Genomic DNA, 5,895 nt, shown 5'->3' on the forward strand with positions numbered 1-5,895 from the left:
CACAGGAATTCCTGGAGGATAGAAAGCAGATGAGATCTGATTGACAGCAAATCAAATCTGGAGCAAAGACGAACACAGCTGAGTCAAACGCAGGCAAAATGAATACCAAGGAAGTGAAGGCAGTTCAGGGATATTCTAAACCTAAGTCAACAGGCGTCTGGAGCAGGAGCAGGTGCTGGCACGAGAGATGGAAGAGCTGTATTTGAAGCTGTCCTCACAGGGTTAACAAGAATTCCGGACAGAAATACAGTTATAATTAAGCACTAGTCAGGCTGCAATTTGACCCACTTCCTTGTAACCAAAATTCATGTAGCACTAGATATTGACCATTTGTATCCCCATTGTTTCTATAGATGGGATTTCTGATGTTAGAATCAGAAGAGTTTTGTTTAAGAACGGCTTCAGCAGATCCTTAATACAGTGGAGTAGCTGATGCCAGTTTAAAGATCCCACAGAGGAACCAAACCTATGTACGGATACAGCTTCTTTACTCCCTGTCTCATGATGTCACCCTGGACTTGCTCACAAACCAACCGTCTCCGCACTTTGGCCCATTCTCAAACCCCTGACATCCCTAGCCCCAGCCTCCTCTGGGAGACAGATCTGAGGTTTTCTCCTGTCTTCTTACTTGGCGGCCCTAAGATTAAAACTCTTTCTCTGCTGCAACCCAATGTCTTAGCATACTGACTTGCCGCATGCATCAGGCAAAGAACCTATTACAGTTACAAATTCATGAAAGCCAGGGCAGGACATGCTTCCATAGCACAGACTAAAATTGGAAGAATGACACGATGATTAGCATGGTCCCTGCATATAGATGACACGAAGTTTTGAAGCACTTCATATTTTTCATAGTATCACCCCACAAATTCTATGAAAATCACAAGGAAGAAAATGTACATTTTTGCAATGGAGAGATCGGGGGTCACCCCCATATGCAAGTGATAAAACCTAACATATTAATAGTAGGACAACCTGACATGATATACCTATAGATATCATGCAACACAATGTATTCAAAATCACCTACAAGGTATTCTTGCCAAAATATTCAACTTTAATCAAATCAAGCCTCTAGACCCGATTTTGTAGGAAATATGGAGGTGAGGGAAGGGGATTTGAAAAAAGTTAAATGACACCAAAAGGAAACAAGCAGACAAAATCAGAATGGAGAACATTCTACATGAGTCATACTAGGAAAATACTCTCAGGAAATCCAGTGCATAACTGTAAGACCCTTGTTAATGGCCTCAGAAAGACTTAACATGGTGCTTTTTGTGTGTCTTCTCAGTTATACACAAAATTCCTGAAGAATCCAAAGGGCATACCTCCTAGCCCATATCAGCTAGAAGTAACACTTCTAAGACTTCTACAGCAGCCTCATGGGGAGCCCACAATAAAGAAGGGAGGATCTCAAACAGTCTGAGCCTGGTGTCTTAATGGGAATGAGAGTCTGGAGGAGACTTGGAAAAGGGAGTGTGTTTTGCATGTGAGGGAAAGGCAAAGTATTTGTGACGAAGAATAGATCATTGCAGCTTTGTAAACGTAGCTGCAAATTCTTTGCATCTGGGTGGGCTTTGTGACTGCTTCAAACAACAGAGCCTGATGGAAGTGACGCTGTGTGACTCTTAATGCTGGGCCATAAAAGGAGATGTGGCTCTTGTCCTGGTTCCCAAAACACTCATCCTCAGAGCCAGGAGTCAGGATGTAAGGAAACTGACCACTCTGAGACCATGCAGAGAGGCTACATGGACATGCTGTGGTGGGCAGTCCCAGCTGATCACAGCCTTCCTGCCATCCCAACCAATGTCTTGGACATGAGCATGCAGAAGCCATCTTGGAACCTCCAGACCAGTTATATGGATACCACCAAATGACCTTGTCAATGTTATGTGAAACAGAAGAATTGTTTGACTGGGCCTTGCCTGATTATAAGTGACAAAATAATAAAATATAATAATTGTTTTAAGCCACTAAGGTTTTGAAGTTTAAAAAAATTTTTATATCGAGAACTGGAATAGAATTTGGCCCTCCAAAAAATCAATGTGATGAGTGGGAGGTGGGGAAGATGAGGGATCTCTTTAAAGCACTGTAACAATCAAAGGCAAGGATTTTGCCTTGATTGGCTTCTGGTTCGGAAAAGTAGATTACGGGTACTTTGGGGACAAGTGGAGGAACTTGCACACGGACCATTACACAGTATTCTTAGTAAATTACTGTTAATTGTGTTATATATGATCATAGTTTTATGGTTATGTAGAAAATATCTATTTCTAGGAGATACTGGTGTACTTATGAGTCAGTGTCATTATGATTGCAACTTACTTTACAATGGATCAGCAAAACAATTATATATATTCACACACACATGAAACAAATATAGCAAAAGGCTAACAATTGTTTAAATCTAGACACTAAGTATATGCATGTTCATCATGCCAGCCTTTCAACTTTTTTGCCTGAAGATTTTCATAACAAAGAGCTGAGAAAAAAAAATCATAGAAAATTTAACTCATAAAAATGCCTCCTATTTCATTAGCCATGAAGAAAATTTAAATTAAAACCCAAATGCAATACCACCCACCAGAATGGCTAAAACGAAAAGGACAGAAAAGCATTGGCAAGGCTGTGAATCAAGTGAAACCCCCTCACAGAAGTGTAAAATGGTCCAACCACAGTGGAAAACTCTTGGCCCTATCTTCTAAAGCCAACATATAGCTACCCTATGACTCAACAATTCTCGTTCCAAAAGAAGCCCATATATATGTTCATCAAAAGATATGAGTAAGTGCTACTAACAATAACCTCAAGTGAAAACTACCCAAATGTACATCAACAGGAAAGGGAATAGATAAATATGTGCTCATAAAATGGAATGCTGTACATCAACAAGCATGACGAAACCGCAACCACACAGAACAAGGTGGATTAATCTCACAAACATGCTACATGAAAGAAGTCAGACATGAAAGATTTATGATTACATGGATAATATTTTAATAAAGTAGAGATAATATTTTAATACAATAATATTTAATAAATCTATAGTAATAGAAGTTAGGGCGGTGATTACCCTTGAAGGTGCAGTGACTGGAAGGGGATGCAGGGCCTCTAGTTGTTCTGTTTCCTGATCTTGGTGCTGGTTATAAGGATGTGTTAACTCTGAGCAACTTTCTGATAGATGCTACATTTTAATAAAAAGTTAAGAAAAAATAAAAGAATAAGATCTTCTTGGGTGTGTAATTCCAGTACTTTGGGAGGGTGAGGCGGGCAGATCACAAGGTCAAGAAATCAAGACCATATTGGCCAACATGGTGAAACCTCATCTCTACTAAAAATACAAAAATTAGCTGGGTGTGGTGGCATGCATCTGTAATCCCAGCTACTTGGGAAGCTGAGGCAGGAGAATCCCCTGAACCTGGAAGGTGGAGATTGGGGTGAGCTGAGTTCACGCCACTGCATTTAAGCCTGGTGACAGAGTGAGACTCCATCCCCCTAGAAAGAAAGATCTTCTCACACATATGCTGACTCAGCAGTTATGTCATTACCTCCCCCATCCCCACCACCAGGATAAAGCCTTGAGTAGAACTTTCTGAAATGGGACTTCTGAAACTGGGACCAAGGAAGAAGGGAGGTATTTCAGGTAAGTTACAATAACCCTGAGAGTTCCTTTCACTCAGAAGGCAAACATACTATCCTTTCTTCATTTACTAGTCTGTCATTAGGAGACCCAAGATTTAATTTTGAACTACAAAGTAGATAAATGATAGACAAATAGATGGATGGATGGACTGATACAGACAGATTTTCAATTACAGCTTTCAATTATAAGTATTAATAGATAGCTAAGAATCATTAACAGTTCGAGAAATACATCACACAAAAGCACCAAACTCGACAAACAGAAAAACGAGCACCCAAAAAACAGAATTCATAAAGCAATCAGAAATAATTATAATTAATATTATCAGAGAGACGAAACTGCTAATAAATAAACCACTCTGTTTTCGGAAATTAAAAATATTACTACCATAAAATAAATACTCCACAACTTAATAGGTAGGGTGCATAGCAGAACAGACTCAGCGGAAAATGAGCTAGAAGTTGAGAGAATTTCCCAGTGTCTTACAAAAGTGCAGAGAGATAGATCCTATGACAGAGAAGTTGAGACATGTTATATGGATCCAGAAATATCAATGTCCAATTAATAGGCTAGGAGGGACCAGAGAGAATGGAGAGAAAGAAGTAATAAAAGAAATAATACAAGAAAATTACTCTGGACTGAAGAAATAAACTCTTAAAAGGGCTCACTCAACTCTATGCCAAATAAATGAAAAGAATATCAACACCCAGACATACTATGCTTGCAATTTGTAAATCCAAGGATAAAAAGAAAACCCTAAACATTTCCAACCCTAAGCATTTCCAGAGAGGATGAACGGGTTACTGACAAAAGAACTCTAAAGAATTGAATCGACATCAATTTTTTTTTTTTTTTTTTAAGACAGGGTCTCACTCTGTGTCACCTAGGCTGAAGTGCAGTGGCGTCATCTCAGCTCACTGCAACCTCTACCTCCCAGGCTTAAGCAATCTGTCTACCTCAGCCTCCTAAGTAGCTGGGACCACAGGTATGTGCCACCATGCCCAGCTAATTTTTTGTATTTTTCTTTCTTTCCTTTTTTCTTCTTTTTTTGAGATGGAGTCTTGCTGTGTTGCCAGGCTGGAGTACAGTGGCACAATCTCAACTCACTGCAACCTCTACCTCCTGGGTTCAAGTGATTCTCCTACCTCAGCCTCTTGAGTAGCTGGGATTACAGGTGCATGCCACCACGCCTGGCTACTTTTTGTATTTTTAGTAGAAATGGGGTTTCACCATGGTGGCCAGGATGATCTCAATTCTTTGACCTCGTGATCTGCCCGCCTTGGCCTCCCAAAGTGCTGGGATTACAAGTGTGAGCCACTATATCTGGCCATTTTTTTGTATTTTTCATAGAGACAAGGTCTTACTGTGTTGTCTAGGCTGGTCTCTGATTAGTGAGCCCAAGATTCACCTGCATGGGGCCCCCAAGGTGTTGAGATTACAGGAGTGAGCTACCATACCTGGCCCTGTTATCAGCTTTCTTATCAGAAACTCAGAATGTTAGAAGATAGTGCAATATATTCAAAGTTGTGGGGGGAAATTATTTTGAACTTAGAAATCTATAACTGGAAAAACAGCAATCAAGTGTGAGGTCAAAATACAGAAATGCTTCAATAGCCTGGTACTCATAAATTTTGTGCTCCATAGATTCTCTAGGAATAATTACCTAAGAAAAGACTTTATCAAAAAGCATAATTAAAGTGAATCCAAGAAAGGATGATTCAGGATGCAAATAATGAGGCCAAAACCACAATTCATTTATGCTTCTATCCTCAGGACCTGAAACTGTACTTGACACAAGTACAAGTCCACACAGCTGGAGAGAGAAATCAAGACCTGGCTGTGCAGGACCGTGAAGGCTTGCAAAAAGCTGGGACTGAGACCTGTAGGTAAAGGGTGAAACTGCATTTTAAGTCTATGCATTTGCCCCTAAGTCTTTTTTTTTTTTTTTTTTTTTTTTTTGAGGCTTGCAGATGGCTGCCCTTTCACTGTGTCCTCACATGGCCTTTCCTCTGTGCATGCATAACTTTGGTGTCATTTTCTCTTCTGCTTTTTTTTTTTTTTTTCTTGAGACTGAGTCTCACTTTGTCACCCAGGCTACAGTGCACTGGTGTGCTCTCGGTTCACTGCAACCTCTGCCTCCCAGGTTTAAGTGATTCTCCTGCCCCAGCCTCCTGAGTAGCTGGGATTACAGGCGTGTACCACCATGCCTGGTTAATTTTTGTAGTTTTAGCAGAGACGAGGTTTCATCATGT

General features: G+C 40.3%; 1 pseudogene; it reads left to right on the plus strand.

The window, feature by feature from the left end:
- The first annotated feature begins 753 nt into the window (after positions 1–753).
- Positions 754–850, plus strand: LOC120362182 (U6 spliceosomal RNA; annotated as a pseudogene).
- Positions 851–5,895: the final 5,045 nt, after the last annotated feature.

Source organism: Saimiri boliviensis, chromosome 1, assembly GCF_048565385.1.
Source record: "Saimiri boliviensis isolate mSaiBol1 chromosome 1, mSaiBol1.pri, whole genome shotgun sequence".
Taxonomy (NCBI): Eukaryota; Metazoa; Chordata; class Mammalia; order Primates; family Cebidae; genus Saimiri; species Saimiri boliviensis.